Below are 27,279 nucleotides of genomic sequence, written 5' to 3'. Positions count from 1 at the left end.
CACCACTAAGCCAAGTACACCCATTTCTTGAAGACCTCCAGGGATGGTGACTCAACCACTTACATGGGCAGCCTATTCCAATGCTGCATAACTCTTTCAGGAAAGGAATTTCTCCTAATATCCAAACAATCTCCTTCTCTCTCCCCCCTCCACCCCCAGCTTGAGGCCACTTCCCTTCACTTGGTGCTTGGGAGACAAGACCAAACCCCGCCTCACTATAGCCTCCTTTAAGCTACTTGTACAGCACAATAAGGTCTCCCCTGATTTCTCCATTTCTCAGGAACATTTAGCGTTTTTTTTTATATGAGGTGCCAATCTTCCTTCAGATTGGTAATGCCTCACTGGTGTGCTTTGTTACTTGATTTCCTTGACAAAATCTTCATCTTTGTGCTCTGGCCACAGATGAAATGAGATGGGCCATAGGGACAATATTTGAAAAATCCTGTTAGTCATCTATCTATACATTACTTTGAATACAACAACTCCTCCCCCTCCTTTAGCCATTTATATTAGTCTTATAATATGGTTACATTTGATTGTTACAATTTTTACAGCTCTTATTTATACTCACATTCTCCATTTTAAACTCATGATTTATCCTCTAGCACTGTGTTAAAACCTGTACTGACACCCACAAAGATGAGATCAACTACAATTTCTTGATTTAGGGGGAAAAAAGATGAGAGAAAAAGAAACATCTTCTTGTCGAAGCTCTTCCATCATCTTTAACAACTTAATCAACTGCAATCTAAGCAAGAAATAGACAATGACTTTATGGCAGTGGTTCACTGGGCACCTCATTGACTTCTGTGAATCATTCTGTTCCTTTCCAGTGTTTGCCTACACAGTCTAGGTCTGGACATAGAACACATTTTAATACAGGTGTTAAAACATAAATAAATAACTACAAAATATATGTTGCTGTGCTAACAGATTACAAGGAACTTGCATAGCAAAAGAGACTAGAAATTTATGTCTCTGTCAGAATTTTTGGTAAAAATTATCCAAATGGCAAGCATTTCACAGACTGTGTGATACTTTTTTTTTTTCCTTTTGATATACCAGCCACATATCAAAACACTGACATTAATAATATGACAATAGTATTTATCCTTGAAATTATTAGCTTTGAAGTGAGAAATAACATAGTAAGCAAACAAGTATTATTACAAAATTTCTGGAATTTCATATGCAAAATTTTGTACTCTTCTTTTTTCTGTCTCTTAGGTCATGATGCAAAAAGTTAAACTTGAGAAGGAAAAACTTTTAAATGATAGTTGGCAAAAATAGAAGCTTTGTGAACTCTGAAACAACCAAAGCAAAATCAATTCTTATTGGATGACATCTCTGCTAATTTCTAGTCTTATGTGTCAGAGAAAGAAACAAACAAAAAAATACAATTTCAAAGGATATCTGTTTTGTGTTTTGCAGAGCTGTCTTTTGGAGAAAACATGCTTTAATCTGTCTGGCTGGTTCTTCTGCCAAACATTCCTCAGACAACTCACACTAATGAATGAAATCATATTATATGGGATGAAACTAACGGAATGATACAACTACAGAAAAGTCCAAAGAAGAAATAATCTTTAAGCTGTTTCTAAATAGTGTGCTATGATCACAACTTTATTCTTTATCGTTCAGAACTTGATTCACAAAGGGGAAGTCAAGCTTGACCAACCTGATAACCTCCTAAGATAAAAGGTTACCTGCTCAGTAGACAAGGGGAGAGCCATGGATATTGTTCACATATAATTCAGTAAGGTTTTCAATACTGTCTCCCATCAAGCCTTCATAGAAAAGCTGCTGAAGTATGGGTTGGATGCGCATACAGTGAGACAAAATGAAAACTGCCCAAAAGGTTCAGAGGGTGGTGACTGATGTTGTGAAGTCTAATTGGAGTCCAGTAACTTGTGGTGCACCCCCCAGGGTCAATATGGGATCCAACATTCTTCGACATCTTTATTAATGATCTGAATGATGGGGCAGAACCTACCCTGGGGAAGATCATTGATGACAAAAGACCGAGAGGACTGGCTGATAACCAAAGGGTTGTGCTGCCATGCAGAGGGACCTTGACAGGTTGGTGGGAACCTCATGAAGTGCAACAAAGGAAAGTGCAAAGTCCTTCGCCTGGAGAGGAACCATGCACCAGCGAGTGCATGAGCCAGGAGCAAAATGAAACACAGAAATTTGAAAAAAAAAAATGATTCTCTTTGTTCAGGAGAGTGATGGAGACAATGTTATAGATTACAATAAAATAAAATAAAATAAAATAAAATAAAATAAAATAAAATAAACATATTTATAAATTATATTCTATGATCTGAGTGCCTGCATTTACAGGGAATTTAAATCATTGACCCATGAGACCTCTTCTAGAACTTTTCTCTTACATAGCTATTTTTTCAGATTGTTGAGAGCAACTGACAACTACTTTCTTACCACAAAACAGGAACTCCCATGCATATAGAGAAAAAAAGTAATATTTTACCATAACGTAGTATCATTGCCTTTGATGTATATTTTTGTATTTCTAAATAGTAGAAAAATCACATCATTTGTGAAGAAAGAAGTGATGAACAATAGCTTTGTTCATAATTATATCCATATAGCTTCCAACTTATAAAAGCAGAAAACATTCAGCATCAGGGCTCAATGCACAAGAAAGTGAATGGAACAGCCTATTTTAAAGTATAATTTTCTACCAGTATGCTTTTCCAAATCTTTTGTCTTAGGTAGGTTTGCCAAGCTTTTCCAATAAAAACATTTTTCCATGGATTACTTAATATGTGAGATCAGTGCATGCTTCCCAAAGAAAACTATGAATAATGTCAGGCAAAAGTAGTAAGACAAGCATATTTTAAAATTGTGATTAGGGTATTTCAACAGGCTTTCAGTTCAATTACCTCATTTTCTTGTAACCATGTATGAGCAGGATTCTACAGTCTAATTCTCTCTCCTATGATGTGTTGTGACCACATAAGTGACAAGATATGCAAACTCTGCTTATTCAGCTAAAAAGAGTATGATAATGTCCAATTAGGGACCATATGAGTATTGGTACTGAAATACACTTTTATACCAGTACAAATGGAAGGCACCTACAAATGCATTCCAACGGAAGGTGTAAAACAACCTCAAAACAAAATATTTCTGGATACTAACATAATACCATCCTTTCCTCACACACACTTCTGCCTGAAGCCACTCTGGATATTTGGGTGATTGGAGAAACAGTAACCTGCAGTAACAATTCATGTCTGCCTGCCCTCTCCCTCTTTATATCAGCAGGCATGAGTAAGAGCTGGGACCCTGCCTGAGAGCAGAGGTGGGGGCTGGCAGCACACTGCTGTAGTGTCAGGAAAATATTCCTGGCTGCAATCTCTGCTTGCATATGGACACATCACCTCAAATGATTCACATGGCCTGGGGAACAAGCACATGGTGATTTGGGAAACATCCTATCTGGAAAATGAAGGTCTTCAGGAGACTCAAACGAGCTGCTCACAGCACTCATACACAGACAGCTCTCATTCACAGACTTGTGTTTACTCCTTCAGACACAGGTGCTCAGCATTGCACCAAAATCCTATTTTTCTGCTAACCTGAGATGGAAAAACAGAGGTTTCCCACACAGGCTTTGACAGAGAAATCCTTAATTGTACCCCTGTCTTTACCTATGAAGGATTATTCATAGTCCTATAATGACAGGCCTATGTTCAAATTCATTGTTAGGACTTACCAAAAAATAAATTAAATCATCAGTAGTAGCTCACATCAGCTGAAGAACAGACCTCGTCATCTCCTCAACAGGGCCACAGCTGCAGAGATCAGCAGCACTCATCACAGATGCATTTTCCTACCCCGGAGCTAGTTTTTTCCACAGAACACTTCGTGACACGAAGGTTAGATCTACCCCGTGAATGTTGCCATCCTGACTACTGTCAACTGTTGTATCAGAAAAGGCAAGAGATCTCATTCTACCAAAGACAATTATTTCAAACTTGTTGCTAAATGATTTCTGGTAAAACCAAGGTGATGAACTATTGAACACTCAGTTCATTAGCTGTCATCCAGCTTGACATTTCCATCATTCAAGCACTATTGCAGAAAATCAAAGATACACAGGGCTGCACTTCAGAGGTAGCCATACCATCTTTAAGAAAAAGGACCATGAAGGCTATCTGTAATGGAATGTGGAAGATTACGGCTGCCAGCAAAGTAGCCAAAAAGTGTTTGAAAATGATTACTTCCCAGGCCCTTTACATATCCACTTCCAAAATGAACTAACATTACCAAAATAGAATAAGAATATAACAGAGCTTAATAACAGTTTAAGAACATAACATTCTGGAGACAAAATAAGAACAAAACTATTAAGACAAATAACTGATAATATTCTTTGGCACTTTTTTTAGGTCTTCAAATACAAACATAGCACTCTATACTTGTGTGGAAGACACAGTTACAGTATATAGAAAACAGGTGAAACTAAAAGACTGCTTATTAACTGAATACTTTCATAGCAAGATTTTCATACCAACATATATGCAAAAAAAATAATTAATATTCTATAATACATTCCATACATCACAATTATTCTTTAATTACTGATTGGTTTGGTAAGATGAATGAACATCATGGTAGGTTTCTTTTTTTTTCTATTAGATTTTTTTCTTAATACATATTTAAAACTCTAGATAAGGCTAATATTAAGTTTACAAACAAGTGAAGAAAATATTTTATTCTTTAAGCTATCTGATATTTGAATCATTTTTTGCAAGGGCTTATCAACTAAATTCCTCATTCGGGTTCCCTCTTTAAAAACTGAAGACAAGTGTCTATCTATTTTTCTGCTTTTCTCTTGTCCTTTCAGAGGAACAAGCTAAATATAAAGAAAACTTCTTTTCATTTTCTATTGTTAGTTGTTTCCTTCAAGATTTCTTTCCCTCCACACTTGCACTTTTTATCCACAGATATAAAAATTAATACTTTCTTGGCCTATTTAGAAAACAGAAAACCCACTCTAAAATGCCCTAAAATATTCATGTTTCTTAAAACTTTTCCAGTTTTCTTTCAGAAAACAGGTAAACAGAGTTTGTCTGTTTCTGCTTTGTTAAGTGTTAAATCCATCTATTGCTTCCAGTCATTCTGTCTGCCTCGGTCCTTTTGGCATCCAATTGCCATCTATAAATGACATGACAGGGATGACACAAGTATCAATTTATTGAAAGAAATTTATGATGTCTGTGATTTACTCCCCGGATTGGAAATTGTCTTCTTGTGTGTGGTTTTTATACTGATTCATACCCACTCAGGGCAACTCCTCTCTATGGGTATTATTAGACTTCAAACTGACACCCCCAGCTTTGAAAGAAAATAACCCCCAGCACCTGAGACTCATCAGAAACTATGTCCAGATCAAGCCTGCACTCTGCTCCACTCCAAAACTTGTGCTGCTTGTGGAGCAGGAAGGTGCTCAGTGTTAAAGATCATTTCTGTAACTAGCTGTGGCTAAGCTTTCACTTAGCAGAGGAAGATGTTAGGTGCTTGATTAAGAATAGGAAAATGCATTTTAAAATAGTAAATATAACACGTTTAATAAAACCCTCTCAGGACTTCGTAGTCAGCTGTTTTGTTCCTAGCTATTAACTGGTGTATCCTTCTCAGTGGGAAACTACTCGTGAAATTCTGCTTCCCTGATCTAATCTCCTTCCCTGACCACTGTACAACCTTCAAGTCTTATCAGAGAAGTTAAACTTTCCCTGTTCATCCCAGGTCTGCTCCGAAGAGACCCTCCTCTGAGCAGAGACGCTCTCCCTTTGTCTTTCGACTCTCTTGGTTTGTTTATCAGCAGAACAAGCAGTCAAGATTTATACAAAAAGTAGTTGTGAGAGCCAAGACTTGGTGAAATCTCCTCTGCCTTCATTAAGTGCCTAACTGCTATCTTCAGTTTATATGAAACAACCCTCCTACAACAAGCATCAAAGCTAGCTATACTCTTCTCAGTGAAAAGGGTTGGTTGATTTTAGTATCTCAGGTGTCAGAACTGCTTGTTAATTTTAGGTATCTAACATATTCACCGGATCTTTGAATGGAAATATACTTCATAAACTGGTTAAAGAACTTTGGCATTCATTAAAATATTAATTTGCCAGGTACTTAATATTGCAGTATAGTTAACTGCATATATTAAGTGGAGACAGTTCCCTTTTCTCTCCTCCTTCCATTTGGAGATGGATCACAAAAATGCAGGTTTAATAAATACAAGTCCTCTCTCCTATACTTTGCAGGAAATTTCTGCTTCCTTTTTGTAAACAACTTTGAATTTATCTATCTGCTACATAGGTTTGAATGTACTGCCTGTTTCAGACTTCTTTGCAAGAAGTATCATTTTCAGTATAGTGGGGCCAAGTGACATGCCTGTTATTGGATTCATACATTTGAATTCACTGTGACATCTTCAAAGAGTCTGCACATGAAACACTAGCAGCACAAATGACAGATTTAGGACCCAACATCTTCTCTTGCTCAGATTTTGTGAACATTACAGGGCCTGGACTTACTGAGATTTCAGGAGTTGATAAGATGTATTTATTTTTTAATTATTTTTTAAAATTTACTCTTGATTATCATTGTTGATGGATCTGTGATCTAAAACATATTTGTAGGTTTTTCATAGTGATGACAGGTCTGTGATTTCTTCTGGCACTAAAAGGTGGCCATTATCTTTTACAGTTTAGTCATTTTCAAGATTCAGAGGTCACATTCACCTAATTCATAGCATAGGCACATATCCATAAGAATCTCTACACATTTCTGCATTCCTGCTAAGATCTCTTTATGTGACTTTGCATACAGTTAAGTTTATTCTTATCCATATAAAAGCCTGATAGTTATATTTCTGCATGGTAAAACCCAAATAAATATTGAGAGTCATAAAGAGATCCTTTATATCTTTAGGCAGTGCACTAAAGCAGTGCAGAAGAGGCTAATAGGTTCTGCAAAGCCATTGCTTTTTGCCCTTGTGCACGTGAGCAGGGCTGGATAGAGAGTGACTGGAAAATTATTGTGACAGGCTCTCAGCTAGCCATAACTCCGAAGTTGGAACCACTGTACTCTTCCCTGAAAACTGACCAGACTAAAGACACTAAAAACGCTTGCAAACTTGGTGATTTATTAAAGCATGCACTAGAACAAGCTACTTTTACATGTCCAGTTAAATGTAATATAGTGAGACAGAGTAAAAACAAATCTTGCAAATCCTCTCCTTATTCACTGTGCCTTGCAGGGTAGGTCCTTCCATTCTCATTTTCTAGTTCAGTAATTTTTGTCAGAGTCCTGGATGCCAACAAATTTCACACAGTCTGTCTGGGGTCCCCAGCAGAATCCCCTTTTCTGCAGGAAGGGTTTCCATGAGCCCCTTAGCAGATTCCATGCCAGCTCCATGCTCTCCTCAGATGCCTCCCAGCACACAGTCTTGCAGCAGCTTCCCCACTGGTGGCTTTGTCAGTCCCCAACTGTCCTGCCTCACACACCAGAATCCTCTCCCACATGCCCATGTTCAGCTGTCCCCAGGGACAAAGCAATTCTCCCCCTCCACAATACCAGCACTGAAGAAGCCTGAGCATTGCCAACAGGCAGCCTTCCTGCTCAGCCATATTCCTTTCTTTAAATGGTGCTTTATGCACACACATAAATGGTACAACAGGTGCCACTTATCACAGTTATGTCCAGTGACTGATATGGCCTCTGCAAATAGTACACAGCTGCATGACAAGTTACCATTCTCATATTGAAAATCAACATATCATTGATTTCTTTAGGGGTGGAGAGAGGAGACAGCCACATTAATATTGACTACAGGAACTCAGCCACAGCAGTAGACATGTCCAAAGAGCAGACACCTGTTCTCTTTTAAGTTTCCAAGGACACTGCAGGGCAAAACAGGTTGGAAACCCCTATTTCCCATGAAGGACAAGGACAAGGCAAGAAGGACCTTGTTTTCAGCTGAATTGATCAACATTTTTCTGTAGCAAGAGAATAACTTTGGGCAACTTGATAGCTGGACTCCAGTAGAAACAGAAGCTCATTTTTGCAAGGACACCAGAATCTAATTTACTTTGTGCAAATAGAAGTGCCTTGTTTTAAAGGAACCAGGAAATGCTCTCTCATGAAGAGGCAAGGTGCTGTCAATCACTGGTATCTTCACTCTGAAGGAAGCAGGGTTTCTCTTGACTCAGAAATATATGAAGGTATTGGAGGAGATGGGAGCTGTCACTTGAAGCATTGCTTCTATCAACACACTGGGTGTGCCACAAGAAATGTAGACTACCTGCAGTTTATTTTTCCAAAGTAGCAAAAAAGTAAGCAACAAAGATCATGACCTACCATATCCCTCTCTCTTCCTAACTGCCCCAGAGCATCCCAAGTTCATGTGGTCAATTACTGCAAGCTAACCTGGAAGCTAATGACAACAGCACTACTGGAATGTGCTACACTGATACAAAAAATTAGTTGTATTTATTCTCCCCTTAAACCAATTGATATTTTGTGCTTAAGGTAATTTTGCTGGATATTATTTTAAGGAGCTGAAAATTTTTAAATTGCTTTCAATTTATTTATTTATTTTTATTCTTTTATGATGCAAGTACTTTATTATTAAAAAAAAAAAAAAAAAACTAGCTTTCCGTGCTTTTTCCAGCTCAGTTTCATTTTTTTCCCCTCTGAAGCTGCTTGGCTCTTTTGAGTTCCTATATGGCTGTAAAGAGGAGTATGTTATTATATTTGGAAAGGTTGCTTTTTATACTCTTTATTACTTACACTAGTCTCTTAATCTTTTTTGAATATGTTTGGGTGTTCTTTTCATTTGGAGGTGTATTTATTCCTTTTCCCTGTACAATTTGTTCTGTACTTCTAGACCTGCTAGATACAAATTTTACTTAATTATCTTTCCTGAAAAGTTCCTCCTCTTAAAATTATCCCTCCCTAAAATTTGCTACTGTATGTTGCAAGCTCTGGGCTTCTCACAAAATACATTAAAATATTTATCACAGTCTCCTTTTCTCTCTCATAATCAAGTTGCCCTTAAAAAAGAGGAAGAAGTAGAGTTAATATTTCACCTATAAATGGAAGGGAGGAAAGGACATTTTATTCCTAATAGATAGCATATATTTTTAATTCATTTGTAATAATGTAAAAAAGCACACTTTTTATATTGCTGATGGAACTGCAAATCTTATTTATGTATTAGTTGCCAGATTAACTAAGCTATTTCAGAAAAAAAAAAAATAAATGTGTATATTTCATTGCAGTGACTATTTGTGTATCAGAAGATTAGGACTGACACAGAACGGAAACAAAGCTTTGTCTATGCAGTCCAGAGATTGTCAACGTAGTTATTATGGGTGAAATTTGCACAAGTGTAGAAGTCCCACCTAAGGCTCCCCCCATCTCTCAGCTACTTACCGTCTAATTTTCCATGGAGCTATAAAGGTGGTGTCCAAGCGCTGGTTGAGCTCCATGCAGCAGCCTGGCAGCTGTACAGCCTGGCAAGGTCCCACAAAAGAGGGGCCCACCCTGGACACTTGGATGTCAGTGACAGGACCAGGTCTGAGACACAAGAGGTCACAACATCTTGGCCTGTTTTGGTTTTGACACCAACCAAAACCTGGAAAGCAAGAAATGGTATTTTCTCCCCAGAGAATGGGATAGAAATGCATTTACAATCCTGTCCCTGGTCTCTGGCCTTGCAATGTTTTGTGCCACAAAGATGGATTATAGTGAAGGTTTTGTGAAGACCCATAAGTTGCATTCATCCTGGACATGCATCCGTGTTTGACAGCTGTGTAAGTCACCTCCAGACAATGATTTTTGTCAAATTTCTGGAGGTATTTGTCTCTCTTTGTAAGTCAAAAAGACATCTAGACAGAGTGATTCTGCCTACCCTGAGCAGATTGCTAACAATACCCTTTCACTTTGGGCCCATTCACACCAACATTATGTAAATTTTGAGTCACTTGAAGGTTTAGGTATTTAAAGTCCACATAAGACACTGCTTAGGAGCTCGTGTTCACAGTCCTTAATATTTCATGAAAATCAAGGTTATTAATATTCTCTAACTTCTTATTATTCACAATTGTCATTATTCCTAACAACTTTTAAAATAGAACATGAACCCAAAATGAACCATGGACTTTCCAAATACCAAACACCACAATAGCTGTTCCAAAGACAATACATTTTATTTCTTTAAGGTCTCAAGCCCAAAATATTTCCTACCAATAGCAATTGGTTCAACCTGAAGTTGACATTATCAGTTACATCCATGGGTCACAGTTTGTAATTATCTTCTCTCTCAGATCTTATTCATCAGACAAGCCAGCTATAATAGACTTCACAAAAGGCTTTATTTTGTCTGGTTTTGCACATAAATACTGTGTTTGTATTTATTTCAGATACAAATGGTGCCACCTGCTCCTCTTTGTACCCTGACATTTGGTGCTAATTAGATGGACTTGCATTATCAACAGCAAAGTAATACAGTGCTGCAGCAGGCACGGTTACCATGGATCCTAATGCACTCAGCATTCCACAGGAAATTTAGCAGAGCATAAGAAATAAATCTACTCCTGTGTGAACCTGCTCCAGTTCTGTGACACTATTAAGGTGCATCCTCAAAGTCTGCTATATCCAAATGTAAATACCATCATTATATCTAAATGTTTATTAATGCATTTTACCATTGATTCACCATGTAGGTGAAACAAAATTGCAAGTTGATTTTAAACACCCTGACAGTGCTAATGGAAACAAGTCATGCATTCCAGCTGTAAAGGAGAATGAGTCTCAACTGGGGATCAGTTGCAACAACAACAAAAAAAAGACCTACTGGCATCTGTAAATCTGTAAATGAGAACAGTCAAAACAATTCAGACTCATAGACTGTCACACTGAATAGTTGCAGTGAAAACTAATGCTATGTGTTCCTTTTCAATCCTACCTGAATGTAGCTAGTTATTATACTCTAAGACCTAACAAAAAAGGGCTAATCCAAAAGTTGCTTCTACAAAGTGATTTAGTGATTTGACATAGTTCAATAAACTCTACAGACCAAGCTAAATGAGAAGGGGAAGAGATGGATTATGGTAAGAGCAGAAGGTAAATAAAAGAAGCTAATACCAGAGAAAGAAAACCATTAAATAAAAAGACAAAAGAGTAAAATTATTTCCTTTCCTCCTTCCTTGCAAAAAATGCACATAATGTTATAATTCTTCCTACATGATCTAGGGTCCAACCACTCCACATTTTACATTTGAGATTATAGAATCATAGGGAAAAAAAAAAAAAAAAAAAGGAATCATAGAATGTCTTGGATTGGAAGGGACCTTGAAGATCACCTAGTTCCACCCCCTTGGCACTGGTGGGTGGCAGGCCACTAGATCAGGTTGACCCAGGGCCCCATCCAACCTCGAATGAATTAGCATCTTCTGTTTCAGGCATCAGTCTCAGCCATTGTTTGGGGTTCTTCCTTCATTTGTCAGGATTATCTACATTTCTGTCATGTACGCATTTTCAAGTGCCAGTGAAGCCAGACTTCTATGAGCTTTAAGACTTTTTCAGAGTTCCCCTCATATCTCAGGGAGGATGAGTTCAGCATCTGAGTTATAAATGTCACATCCTGTGTTCTCTGAACAGTCTTTTTTAACAAACTACCAAATGCAAGTTTGAAGCATTATCGCCTTCCCCTTAGGACTACAACAATCTGGTGTAACATGGAGCAGCACACTGCAATCAAGAGAAAATCAGGGAGGGATCCACTCCCCAAAACTGAAAGCATCGTTAGCACAATGCTAGGAAGCATGTGGTGGGACGCACAGCCTCACCAGGAACAGCTTGCTATCTCAACATCAGTCCTCTAGGTCTTCTCACAGATGAATTCCAATTCTAAATATTAAAAGATGAACTTCATTTGACGATCACCTCATAAAACTTACATTATGTAAGTGACATAGCGCAAGAGACGTGGAAGAAGACAAACTGGACAGCATCTACAGGTATAAACACTTTTTATTGGGTAGTAGAGATTTACTGACCAGGCAATTATTGTTAATATACCACTGCACACATTGGCTAATCAAGTAAGCAGGAAATACATGATTTGTGGCAGGGTAGAAGTACAGTTTCTATTCATTTTTTTCTCTCTTTCATTTGGCTAGTAAGAATGAACAATGGACCTATGTTTTTATAGCATCGTTCTATTCACAAGCAATCACATTCATAATCAAAATCAAACCCTTAAATATTACCATCTATCTAGATGTGAACTAGCAATCAACAAAGGTTCCGTTTCTAATTGTGGGGAACATTCTTCATCTAAATTATCAATAACTGAGGTTGCAGTCAAACTACACTGTATGAATACAATGCATGCTTTTGAAACAGGGTATGTCAAAGCATGCACATGGCCTAACACAAAGTAAAAAATCCACTGATCTGACTGGAGAATTTTCTTTGCTTGCAATCCTGAAGCCTCCTTAACCTTCACAGTCTGTAGATGCTTCCCTTCCACCAAAGCCTGCCAACTGACATAATTTCACAGCTGGGAAGAAATCTGTGTCCAAGTAGCTGAGTGCATTCTTACTGTGGGTTCCTCATGAATAACCAGGAATTTGTCTGTTGTACAGTGTGAATACAGAAGAGGAAAGAGAGACCTGTTCTAATGCATGGACTACAAAAGGTTATCTATCAGTAACCTTTTTTTCTAAATGTCAGAACAATAGAATTATCCCCACAGAAGAAGATCAACGAATCTTCTGAACAAGAAAGGCTTGGGTTCGAGATGAGATTTCCACAATAGTGTACTTTGAATTAAAAACAAACAATGAAAAATGCCAGTTTTCACAATGATTTTTCATGGAAGAGAGCTACGTCAGTTCTAATACCATAATACTGCTACAACTTCATCTTTCGTAAGTGCCACATAACATGTCCCTGTGATATGTGCGCAGTAACTTGTTGAAGTTTCTATTCCAGTCTTTTCCAGAGGTTCATAGAACGGGATAAAAGAAGAGATAGATATGGAACTTTTGGAAGTAATTTAAAAAAAAAAAAAGGGAAGGGAAGGGGAGGGGAAGGGGAGGGGAAGGGGAAGGGGAAGGGGAAGGGGAAGGGGAAGGGGAAGGGGAAGGGGAAGGGGAAGAAGAGCACCAGTTCTGTAATTTCCAGACAACTTCAACCTCTTGTACTTCCTGACATAGTTGTGTTTCAGGAAATACGTAGCTGTTAAGTGGTAAGTATACCCTGCTCCCACCTGTCATTATTCTACTTCTACAATCACATCTTTGATTTCAAGGAAGAGACTAAATGCAAAGATTAGATATTCTCCTCTGAAAAATAGCTCCACAGAAAGATAAATCCACTGTCCAGAGATACGGAAAATTACTAGTCATCAATGCCGTCATTTTCATCTGCATGATTCATCATAATCAGCCTGCCCTCTATATCTGCTGTCATTATTGTCTCCATTATCAACTGTGTGCACTAGATAAACATTTACACAGGTAACTGTTCATATACATACTGTATACAATCAACTATTAAACAATACCCTGAAAAAAATATTCTACTGGGTCCCAAAATATGTTCTATCTCATCTTAAACTAGAGACTTACTGTAAGGCTTTGTTACGGAGTTATTTTCTACTAGGCGGCATATATCCATCATAACAAAAAAAAACACTTTCTTAAACATATTTATCGACACCTGAGTTTGCAGGAAAAATAAAATAAAAAATAAAATTAAAAAAAAACGGCAGCATGTTGGAAATGTGATTTTTACATTTTAGAATCTGAATCAGTTTGAATCTGAATCAGTTTGAATCTTTTGGTTACGTGTATTTGATTTTTGTGTTAGATAATGTAACACAATACAGTTACTTTCATTGATGTAGAATAAGGTTTAATTTTCATTTTCTTGGAATTTTAAAATGTTCCTGTTTAATTTCAACCCCAAATGTCAAAATCCTTTTTGAAACAGAAGATTGATCTTCTTTGCAGTTCTGTTTCTCAAGAGGATTTTCTGAATAATAAATTAAGAAAAAAGGTCTTGACCCTTATTGTATTTTTTCCCACTTTCTCAAATAGGTCCTGAATGTATAATGGCAGCCATTGGAAATGCTCTGCTTTTTTCAGCAGTTTCAATATATCACCTGAGATTGGGAGTGAGGGAGAAGGGACTTTGAATGCCCCCCATGTGGCCTGCCAGCCCCTGTCAATACCAAAAGGTCCAGCCCCAAGTGCCAGCTCCCACAGCTTCGGTTCCCCCTTCGCCATGCAGCCTGGTCTGTCTCCTAATAACTCCCTTAGCTGTTCTTCACCTCCTGCTTAGTGTTTCTATGCTGAATTAAAGATGAGTAACATAAAGACTGAGGCAAGGGGAGTAGGAAGGGGAGTATATTTTGGTCCTAGAGCATCCCCTGTGGCCTTGCATAGACATAGGAATGACAATGGAATTAAGGCAGAGGGAAGAGAGGTTTTATACAGTGGGAATAAATGTTTTCAGAGACACACACATGCATGCTGCACACAGAAGTAGTATTCAAAAATTGAATTCATCAAAGAATAGATCTTCATGGCTGTCAAAAGCCTAGGAATAGAGTTATATCATCATTCTTTTGATCAGAAAATGAATCTTCAACATATAAAGTTGAAGAACAGAAAATACGACCAGTGAAAAATATTAATAATGCACTCTCTAGAGAAGTACCATAAGAAAACTAAGTACAGGCACTGAAAATTACTATTTCTTTGTGAAACTTGCCATGGAATATTTTTACATAAGTAGAAAGTATATTGAAGACATGCTGTATGTTACCATAATCATTCTTAAGTCCTTTCAGCTGCGAAATGCTGCTGATTTCAGTGCAGTCCCACACAGACACACAGGTGGGCCCCACATGGCCTACCTTGCAGGACTGGAGCTGTATTTTTCTAAATATTGCACAGCAAAGTGGTTGAAGGCATGATTACACCCGAAATGCTAGATCTCAATGTAATTAAGTTCCTTACCCTCAGATGGGAAGTAATTTAAACCAGCACTCAAAATTCCATTTAAGAAAGGACTTTGAAAAACAAAAACCCTATTGAAAAACACTCTAATAAAGGTACAAATGTACTGAACTACAGCAAAATGTGCATAGTCTTATAAAAGGATTACTAAAAATGTGGACACCACGAACCAAATGTCTACTGATGACAAATGACACCAGGCCGGGTGCAGAACTAACACAATATATAAAAAAAGAGACCAGATAACAAGCTGAAATTTAACGTTATCGACAAGTGTTACAGAACTATCAGTCAGAGTGAGAGGACAACGTTGTTGGCTACTCTGCCACAAGGGCAGCAAGGGAGATTAAGTGCTACAGAGAGTTTGGGAGACTGAAGAGGCAGAAAACATGAGATCCTTTCTAATTGCAACAAAAATATGGTTAGATATGATATCTTTCTAATAAATAAATAAATAAACAAATAAAAACTGAATACAGGAATATTGATTTTTGTTAAGAGACTCTATAAAAAGGCAAGAAAGCTGGTAAAAGCACTGAATTCTAAAAGCATGCTTGGTGGTGGTGGTGGTTTTCGTGTCACATGTAGAACTAAAAGTAACCATATAGTCCTGATTTTAAAAGCTCTAAAAGCAAAAGCCAAAATGATTCAGTATCACAGTAAAGGACTCTGCAATATTTATTATTTTTTTTTTTTTTTAATTTCAGAAGAGTAATTCATGCTAAAATGAGAAAAACAAAAAGGATAAACTGTGGAAAATAGAACTGCATATCAGCAGACCAAAAGGGATTTCAAGGAGTAATATGCACTACAGTTCCCTCCCACGTACAACATTCCTTTCATCAATACTACAGATTTTTAGAACATAGTATTGCTGAGGCCAAATTCTTGGTTGGTTACCCTTTTCACAGGATGTTCAAACTTCTTGTCTATTTCAAGGCTCTATATAACCTGTCTATAAAGCTCTGCTCATTTTCATCCTTCTTTTAAGATCTAAAACTCTTGTCTTCTGAAGTGAAAAGCAATGTTGCTTCCCTTCTGATCATTCCTTTAAAGCTTTACTTATCCTGTTCAGCCTTTGATTACTGACCTCTCTGTGTTTTCCACACAAAATCAAGTTATTACTCTCATTTGGGGGCCATCTCCTCTCAAATCTCATACCTCTTTGTGTCAATAAAGTAACACTCATGTATAGTACTGAAGATTTGGCCATTATACATCGTTTGCATTTTATCTCTGTGCAACTAAGTTGCAAAATCTTTGGTCTAGTGTCCTAAAGCCTGTTTCCTTTATTATCATAAAAAATTAAATAAGAAAGAAAGAAAATTTCACAGAGGAGTTCAAGAGAACAGTTCAGTTAAAATGGAAAGTAACCTTAATACTCATCTGAAATTCAACCCAAATCTTTTGCAGACACAAAAGTCTCATACTGCAGTTTTCAAAGGGATGGGTCAATCAGAGGCTGTGTAAAGAACAATGTTTAACAGAGAACTCCAGGTAATTTTTATCATATCCTGATATCCTGGCTATACATACTTCTGCTGCAAAAGTGCAAAAGCTATGGCATAATATGTAGATTCATTTGCCCTTTTTCTTGCAGGCTGTCAGGTGCCAATCTTTACGTTCCACATTATCCCACTGCACAGAGAAATTGCAAATGTAAAAGACCTTTGCATACTCACTTCCAGTTCTGTTAGCTGACGTGAAGACTTTGTACAGTCTAATACAGCACATTAATTCTTCTTCCTTTTATTATTTTTTCCCTCTTCATTTGAAAACACAGCTGCAATTACAGGTTTCATCTAAAATCCAATGGTGAAGTATCAAAAGTTCATGAGCAAGTTTCTTTCTATGAAATTTCAATTCTATTCTTGCAGAAAAGTTAGAATATCTAATTAAAAAATCACAACTATATGAGTTCCAAGAATGAAATCTATGAATGCATGTGCTTTTTCTTTCAGTAAAAAATGAGCAATTTATACAGCAAATTTAGTCTCCTTTTCTCTTTCCAAATTGTGTGAAAAATATTTGTTATCTTAAGTATACCGTTTATTTGGAAGTACTAATTACAAAGTCTATGGCTAATCTGTGATCTGTACATTGTTCTTTATGTTTAGTTTTCGTCTATAATTTAAGGAGTATTATATATTTTTAAGCAGATACAAGACACAAAACAGCTTTTTTTGTCTCCTAGTAAGGTAAATGCCATTTATTATTCAATTTTGCAAATTACTTTTCTCTACTGAAGCCCTTCCACAGGCACTAGCATTTTTCTCCCCAAAGTTAAAAGAAAAAAAAATAAATATTCCAATAATCTATACACATGGACATTATATTATATTTTTTTGTATTTAATGTAAGTTGGAAAAAGGTTCAGTGAATTGTAGAGCTTATTCTATCACTGGCCAGGCCAACACTTACAACGTTCCTAAAACTAACAATTTTAGTGTCCAGTTCCGTTTCAAAATTTAAAAGGAATAAAATTATTTTGTTCCTTTTTTTGTTGTAGTTTCAAAAGTCTTAAGAAGAGACAATTTCAAATGTCACATTGAAGTGCTTCTTGTGCTGGAAATGATTTGTTCATTTCAAGACGAGAGACAGGTGTTAGGCTACTTAGACTATGGGACTCACTTTGAGAAACCTGGTCTGCTGGGGGCTGATGGGGTCTACCTGTCAGAGCAGGGGAGGAGTGTCTTCAGTCACTGGCTTGCCCAGCTGGTGAAGAGGGCTTTAAACTAGAGTTGCCAAGGAAGGGGAACCTCAATCCATCCTGCTCCTCCCAGTTTGATGTTGGTGTCAGCGATAGATGCCCAGAGCCTGGCGGAGGGTCATGGGTCAGCAGAAGCGCACCTGAAGAGCAGCACAAAGGAAGGCCTGCCACTCCAGCCAGTTAGTCAGCTTGATTAGAGGCCCAACTCAAATGTCTCTATGCTAACACACACAGCATGGGGAACAAACAAGAAGAGTTAGAGATGATTCTATGATTGTTGATCTACCTAAGTGTCTCTGATGAGCAACTCTTTCTAGGATGTGCCTCAGGAAAAAAGTCTACCAGCAGTCAGAACTGAACAGTGAGAGTGAAAAAGCACCCTTATTTTCTAATCCAAACAATGCTTATGTGGCACTTATATTCCACCAGACTCCTTGGAACATGTTTACAACATGTGAAAATGCCAACTCATTTTTCTTCTTCTTCTTTACTTGAACACCATCAGTTTTTGTCTCAGTGACAGATCACATACATTACATAGATTTGACAAAGACCTTAATTTGTCTATTTCCTGGGATTATTTTATCACAGGATGAAAGGATCAAGTCTAGGAAGTTTAATATTTCATTTTTAAACAAAGTTTAAATATATACCTGAAATATAAGCCTTTGTCAATAAATCCCTTTAAATATTTTGGGTAATTCAACAGAATAGAGCATCCTGAAAATCTATGGTATTATCAATACTCAAATGGTCACATATTCAGATCTGAGGAATGTTTGATGATAATCTATGTGCAGATGACTTCCCTTTACCTGTGAAAGTACCTATAAGGATGCTAAGTTATCTCTAAATATTTAACTAATATAATCTTAATCAATATAAGTACTGGAGTTATCACCAGGATCTTACATGAACTGAGAAAACAGATGGGATTATTGAGACGGTGGCAATTCATGCAGCCATGGAAAGGGACTCATTTCACTTGACTTGAGCAAACTGAAAGTGGGGTACCTCATCCAAATTTAAAGTCTATTTGCAGTCCATGGAGAGAGGTATCTTCACATGGTATGTCATACCAGTCTGAACAGCTTACTAAATCATGTGGAAGTTGTCTCCAAGAAGTTAAAAAATTAGGCAAATCTTTTCTCATGAGCTCCACCCAAGGGCAATCCTGTCAGGCCTTGACAGACACTAGTCCAGAACTAGAATTTGCATCAAAATCATTGTGTCCAGCCATGCAGTTAAACCAGTATAAGTTCAATGTAACAAAAATACCTCTCCTCTGCTGCATACTGATTTTAACACAAATTGAGGACACTTGGACTCCTACCTGACCTTTCATAACAAAGATCCATACAAAAACACCTATCTCAAATATTGGAAACAAATAGTATTCTGGAAATATTGAACTATAATTGATACATTTAATGGATACACTGATGCATTAAAAGCCAAATTCTGACCTCTTACCCTGATTTATTCCACAGCCCATTAGGTATGCCCCATTGATTTTGCTGGTTTATTTCTACAATAAAATTCTATTCAATAGATTAAAAAACATCTGCTTCTGTTTACAGATGACCAATTATTTGAACTCCCTTCCTCAAAAGGTGAGCAATTACTTATAAATCAGGGTGATTACACAGGTGAATAATTCTTCATCAATGTATTGAAAATGTTTATGATCTAAAAGCAGCACACACTAAGTGTTTTGATTCCTGCTTCATGAAATTAAGAAACCACTTAGTTCACCTATACTAATGATATTATAAAACTGTTATAGAAATATGATATATATAGATTTATTTGGGATATCAGTGGTATCTAACATCAGAATAAGTTGATTTTTTAATATCAAACATAATCAGTAGAAAGATCACAACAGAAAGATCAAATAATGTATTTTATTTTACCACATTCTTTTCTGTTGTGTTCATATTTTAACTTGTTTTAACTTGTTGATAACCTGTAAATGAAGTATTAACAAATTGAGAAGAGGCTATTCGGCAGGAAGTTCTGTATCAACCGTCTATAATATAACTCATTCAGCAAGTCAAGAGAGGGGATTGTCCCTCTCTACTCTGTGCTTTTGAGGCCACGCTTGGAGTACTGGATCCAGGTCTAGGGCCCCCACCATGAGAAAGGTGTTGATCTGTTAGAATGGGTCCAGAGGAGGGATACGAATTTGATCAGAGGATTGAAGTACCTCTCCTATGAAGAAAGTCTGACAGAGCTGGGGATGTTCAGGCCAGAGAAGAGAAGGCCTGGGAGAGAACTCACTGCAGCTTTTAAGTACTTAAGGGGGGCTTATAAAACAGATGGAGAGCAACTTTTTGCTCAGGCAGACAATAACAGGACAAAGGGGAATGGTTTTAAATTAAAAGAAGGGAGATTTTGATTAGAGGTTAGGAGGAAATTCTTCACTCAGAGGGTGGTGAGGCACTGGAACAGGTTGCCCAGAGAAGCTGTGGATGCCCCATCCCTGGAAGTGTTCAAGGCCAGGTTGGATGGGGCTTGGAGCAACCTGGTCTGGTGGAAGGCATCCCTATCCATGGCAGGGAGGTTGGAACTGGATGATCTTTAAGGACCCTTCCAGCCCAAGCCATTCTATGACTCTGTGATTACATATTCCTATGTATGTGTGAGATGACATTTTTCTACAGTCATGAAACAGGACAAACAAGTTACCTTTTTTGGATCTACTGAGAAAGTATGTACTGCTAAATTTAAATGTATATCTTGAATCACTGCATATTCCCAGAATATTAAAAATAGCCTATAAATATCGAGATACATTTTAAATAGATGTTTTTCCCCCTCAAAATAGTTAATCAAGGGAATAATATGATGTTAGTTTGCAGTTTATGGTCTTCTGAGGATGAAGATCAGACTTGTTTTTTTTTTCCCCCAGGAGCTAAGTACAGAGAGTACAGCTACACTCCTGTTTAATTTGGCTAAGAAGCACGCTTTTGAAACAAATTTTCTGACTGTCCCCACTTTCACCGGGCAGAGCAGTCTCACTGTGCCTAAACTCAGTTCCTTCCAGAAGAAACCAAAGCTTAGGGTGAATGATGAGAATACAGGTATGGCCCTCCAGCTTGAAGGACCATACTACAGCCAACCTGATGTAAATTCTGTTGAAAAGAGAACAGTGAGGAACTCAGGCACTCAGTAGCGACTGCTTTGCCCAGGAGATCTGCACTATTTGACAACATAGACATGGCCACAGGGCACCTGGGCCACTGGGGAAGAAGGTACCTCAGGGAGGCCATTCTCTTCCTGTCCAATTGGGATCACTTCCCAAACAACAGACCAGGAAAAAATGCATCGTATTCTCTGACCCTTCACCTGTGAATATGGGAGAACATTTTAAATCAAATTAACAAGCCCACTGCTGATCTGGCTTTGGAGTTTCACCTCCAGTCTTCAATCAGATCAGTACACAGAACGGTGCTCAGTTCACAGAACAGAGTGGTTGGACAGTGGCCAACAAGTCTGAAGGATGAGTAACTTCCTATGACTGTTAGCAATGAGCATATCAGTCTGTCTGACCAAATCCAAGGACACTGAACATTATGCAGCTAACACTCTTTTTTAAGACTTTAGCTATCTTTTATTGTACTACTTTTATTCTAATGAAGCATCTAGTCAGGTAGCAAGTATACATACCAAACGTGCATACTTGTAAAATGTTTTATACGGGTACTGTCACAAGAAATGTTTGAATGATGGCACAGACGCATATGCAAAATTAAAACAGCTCGTCCAGTCCTCTGACAGCCAGGATTGCAAGTCTCTCAGAAGGGAAAACAATAAATATCTTTTCTACCTGAAGAGGGATGTCTGGGACTCAGCTTTACACAGAGACCATCTTCCCATGCACAGCAAGGACTTGCTTGTGGCAAAGGAGGAGAGCAAACAGATGAAGAATGGCATGCAACTTTTCAACTGTTGACTTTTCCCTTTGACTAGCATCTTTCCAAAGAGGTTACACTAGTACTGGAAATCACAGAGTAACTTCATATTGTCTCCCAGGACCAAGAACTGCATACAGATGACATTCTTATATGTGTTGCATCTTAGATACATCATAAGTAACGTTGGTTGCAGGTTTTCTGAGTCTGTATTTCAGAACGTGTAGTTGCAGAGTTCACACAAAATGGTACTTGAAGCAACAATTAATTCACTAGGTTATGCCAGTTTTGCAGAGGGTCTGAGCTGGAAATAGAATTTCTGGACTCAGAAGTTGCTAGCAAACACATGCACACATGTGCACATATATATGTGCATTGAAAGTACTCCAACTTGGCAGCAAGCATACCAAATTTAAAATGGCAACATACTCTATTTAAATGATTATGCAGTGGAATATGACTCATAACTTTATAAAACATTACAAATCCAAAATTGATGTGTTTCCCAACAGAATACAAGACTTGAATTCCTATTTATGAATAAAATTATAGAGAAACAAAGATGTCTAGAGAGTATATCGAGAATTTCTTTTTCATAGTAGAATAAGAAGCTTTTTTAAATCATATGATTTGTAGCTGAAACTAAAGTTTGACAGCTAGATTGAGAAGTGACTATCCACTGGATATGGTATAAAGAGATTTAAAAATACTAATAAACGGTAAAATACAAAAATAGATGACAGCAAGCAAAATGAAGAAACCAAATCAGTCAATGGTCAGCATATGTTAGGTCCACTGATTTGATGGCCCTCAAACTTAAATAATACTTTTGCACATTAACAGCTGCTGGGACTAAATACTATCCCAGAGATACTATCCCAGAGATTAAATACTCAAATCTTCTGGAATTCTGTAGTTTCTGGAATAAGAGCTGGAACTGGCCCTTTGCAAGAAGACTGAATGTACTTATTTTGATCAAGTGTTACCTTAAACTATAGCCTTCTACAGCTTATCTGTCTATTGGACACTTACAACTGAGAGATGACAAGGTTTATGCCTGCAGTTCTCTACCATCAGGACAGAATTTCATCTAAACAAACATTCTGACTTGAAGTCTGGCACAAGAAAGTCCATGTTTCGGTCCTGCTTATTTTGGCAGAACATCACTGAGCATTCCCAGACATCGATTTTTTCTTTTGAAAATTGACTACCCAGGCTTCAGAAATTGGGAACCAGGCAAAATCTTTAAACACGGTGAATTTATTGCCCATGGTATGTCGTCATAAAGAGAAAAGAACTTCATTTAAGTTTTTGAAAGAGGTCTTGGTGCCACCTGGGACATGATCAATTGTCCCAAAACCAAAAGTAAATGCTCTTTGGTCCCATATACTATTTAATGACACGTGATGCAGTTTGATTTAACGTTACATTAGAGGCAGCTTGGGACTACTGCAGTGCAGCTACCCATAACACACAACTTCCATAATTCTGAGATAAAGTCCAAAGGACAGAATAAACAGTTCAGATAAGTTCGAACAACAATCCTCAGAGTCTTTTCTATCCAACTGATGTGATGGGTCACAAGGATTCAACAACCAACTTAGCTCCTGCTTATTATGTTGCACATCTGGCTACTGTGATTTTCACTTCATATTACTGTACTTAAACAAAACAGCATTAGACATTTTATAAAGTCAAAAATACTTCTGCAAAGTGTTTATAAGCGACATTTCAAATGACATTCAATAAAATGGCAAACAGCAAAGCAAAAAAAAATATGTTAGAATTGCCCTTTCTACCTCTCATACCTAAAGGTACTGGCTACAACACACAAGCTGCACAAAGTGAGGGAACATGCAACTCCTTCCCTGTGCTCAAAAACAGTCCCTCCTGAGCCTTAGTGCCTTTTGGGAATTGTGATACAACTAGTAAATATCAACTACTAAGTTGCATAACATCTCTACTACATCTGTGCTGTTTTTTAAAACTTTCTGTTGGTCTCACTGAGGAAAAAAGCTACTTTAGGAGAGATTTTTTTAGAATGGAACTATTACCCAAACTAAATAGAGAGCAATGCGCTTTGCCTTTGCAAGATTCACAACCCTGAAACTGTCAGTGTTCTATAAATTTCTCAGAATAGGGATGTATATACATATGAGTAAATCTGCTTCTTTCTATTATCTTTTTAGGTGTGCAATTGTATTTTCAAATAAGTTATTTAAGAGAAATTATGTATTTGTAAAGTTTATACATATGAATATCTATTATATTGCACTGGGATTTTTTGCAATGAAAAAATAGTTCTGTTTGATAGAGCAAATTGAAATTAGAGTAATTTACACAGGCCTCTATATGCTTTTGGAAACTCTTCTTCCATCTTTATTTTTAGCAGTGCAGTCAGTTATTATAGGCAGTTAAAGGCTGATTAGGTTTGCAGAGCAGTTAAAATGCTAACCATACAAAACAGGAGAGACTACTTCTGTAACTGTAAAAGGATGTGCATGAAAGAGCTTTTTTAATTAACATTTTTGTTGAAGTTTTATTAAAGGACCACACTTCACTGTTCAAAGACTGAAAATAGTATGACAAATGCATGCCTTGAAGGGATGCTATGGGGAAAATTCAGAACAAATCTCACTGGAACTGTACTTCATTATGTCAGATTTGAATTTGAGGCTACCATTGTACACATTAAAATGGTACAGTAAGCAACTTTATTTCATGTTAGATTTCTATGTGTTTATATATGTAAACACAGAGAAATGTCTATATGCATATGCATAAATATATGTAAAGAGGACTTCTTCAGAATTTTCATTTAGATTGGAATCAAATATTAACAGTTTGTGAGGTTAATGAAAGCAAATATAATTTAATTCTTACCATTGTCCCTTAACTCTTAATCACTATTGCTGTTTTCTATTTCTATCATTCTGCTTTTGTTCTCTGAAAGATTGATGCTGCATATTGTCAGACCCACAATTCAATGTAATATTTAAAAGAGTGCTCTATGAAATCTTTACTTCATTTTCAAATCTTTGTATTCATACTGTTGTACATTTCATGAGAACCATGTAGTCTACAAGCCTACCTTAAGACGTAAAAGCTAATGCTGACAACTAATAGATCAACAGACAGGAGCTGGATTTAACACCAGGAATAAATCCAGTCAGTTCACTATGTTTCACAGTAATGCTAAATCTTGAGCTATCTAAAACTTGGTCCACAACTTGAGTCAAGTGGGAAGCTGAGGGTATGGGAAAACTCTCCAGGATGTTAAATTTAAAGCTGGTGCCCTACTTCCTTTGCCATCTCCTGCAACTGCGGTGCAAGCCATGCAATGCAAGTAAACAAAGGATGAACAGTGTCTCTGCCTTTAAGGTTTTCTGCAAGGGCATAGGGATGAATGAAGAGCTTTTTAGCTCCTCATTTCTCATTCCCAAAAAGAGATTCCAGTGCTAAAGAAAGGCTGTTGGAGGTTACTGAAGGATTCATGTCTCATTAAAGATCTTTTTATTGAATACAGAAAATCTGTACCTTGAATAAATACATAAAGTAAGACTTTTTGTAGATCCACAGATGGTGTTGTAGTGCACCATTCTTTTATATTTTGTTGTAGTAAGACAAACAAATGTTCTCTGCAAATTCTTTTCCCCTTCCCCAGTTAAAAAGGTTTAAAGGTAGTCATTGAATTGTTTCATGTTTACAAAGTCAATGGCCCAATTTGACTTTTTTTTTAATTTTTTAATTCCAGAAAGGTTGGGACAAAATATCTCTAATATTTTTCAATGAACTAATCTAATACTGATTATTTCATCAATGTCCACTTACATTCACAAACACATTGATCTAATAGCAAATCAATAATGGCAAAACAATTGTTTCCAAAGTTAAGGTGAATCATTGCTTTCTATAAACTGGCAAAAATCAGAAAAAAAATCAGGTAAACTCAATAGAAGCTTATTTATTTTACGAGAAAAAGAAACATTTTATCTCTAAAGCACAAATTCTTTTAGGAATAAGAAGCAATACCAATCATAAATAAACTGTATTTACAAGCAGTTTTAAAATATTTTTTCTTTAAACTATTACAACATGAGATGTTCTCCTCTTCTCCTCTTCAGTCTTTAAGAAACCTAGTCTATCCTACTCAACTGACTCATCTGCTTTGAGGGCTCTAGTATGAAGAACCAGCTATGATTTAATTTTCCATTATCTCCCTCGTGCATGGGCTCCATTACAACTGAAGTGGGATGAGTCAACATGCAATTTGTGATTCTTTAGGTCTAGACTGGAGGATCATTGTCCACCAAGCATTTCTCCTTAAATCACAGCAAATCTACTTTAAGGTCCCATCCTCAAATCTTCATTCGGTTCAATTAAAAAGAACACATTTTGGTTATTTTATCAGATCCTTTAAATTTGAGTTAAATAAGCAGAGGCGTGACAAATCATCAGCTTTTTTCAGGTCTGCTGGTGTCCAAGTGTCTCTTCCATTGTAGTAATCTACCTTAAAGTTGTTTAAGTCAAGAGTCTTATCATTTATAGATATCCTTGCCTGCAGGACAATTTGTAATTTTTTTCAATGGGCAACCTTCATATGAGACTCTGCCCACCTACTAAGCCCATCCCTTGCTGCTATGTTTATTTTCTGAGTACAGAAGATATGTTTTCTTTCTATTTTCTAGCACAGAAGACTTACTATAATTTTGTTTCATAAAATATATAGCTATACATTTTAAATCACAAGTTATTTTGAATATTAAGATATGGTCTGTGCATTTTATATGCTACTTTTAGCTTGGTACTTCAATTTGACAGATGTGATGAGCTAAGAGAAGTCAGAAAACCATCTGTGGTAACACTTAGAGCTTCTCAAAGTACAGTCCATACACCACTCATTCTACCGGAAGAAAGTCAAAAAAGATTCTATTTTCCTCTTAAAATACTAAAAGAAAAATAATCCCTTCTCACTCATGGGTAGCTACCCACCCATGACTTACTGCTATATGAATCAAGACCAAGGATTGCAGGATTAGAGTAATGAGCTATCATTTAGCTCAGTGAGGCACTGAATTTCATCCTTTTTTTTTTTTTCGTGGAGTATATGGTAAAAGGTAGAAGATGAGGCATCATTGTTGAAATGAGTGAGCACATGCATGGCTCTCACATTTTTGTGTGAGGTATATCAATGCATTGTGAAGCACAGTGCAGTAAGCCTGTGAATCAGTGGTACAGTACAAATAGTACAAGTGATGGTTCAGGAACTCTAGGACACATGGAGTACATTCTCAGAGAATGCATTGTAAGTCTGTCTGACAGTCCCATAAGAACTGGGGTGCTGGTCAGAAGCTTGTGTTTTGAGAAAGTTTGGAAGAGCACCCCCATAATAAATGGCGATGACAGTGTCATGAGTGAGCCAGAAAACCTGCAACAGCAAGTGAAAAAAATATTCACATTCCATTTGAACAACGTTTGATGAAAAAGAACACTGCCAGGAAAATCAAGGTATATGGATGACTTATGTATGCAGTGCAGGAAACTGAGTGTTGCTGCTGCTACTAGTCACAGAGATAGCGGTCTC

General features: G+C 37.1%; 1 protein-coding gene across 7 annotated transcripts in view; it reads right to left on the bottom strand.

The window, feature by feature from the left end:
- GRM8 (glutamate metabotropic receptor 8) overlaps nucleotides 1-27,279 on the bottom strand; it is a 344,303-nt gene that overhangs the window by 156,966 nt on the left and 160,058 nt on the right. The window lies entirely within an intron of this gene.

This window comes from Anser anser, assembly GCF_964211835.1.
Source record: "Anser anser genome assembly, chromosome: 1".
Lineage (NCBI taxonomy): Eukaryota > Metazoa > Chordata > Aves > Anseriformes > Anatidae > Anser > Anser anser.
The sequence above is the reverse complement of the archived record's forward strand: the minus strand, read 5'-3'. Positions and strand labels throughout refer to the sequence as shown.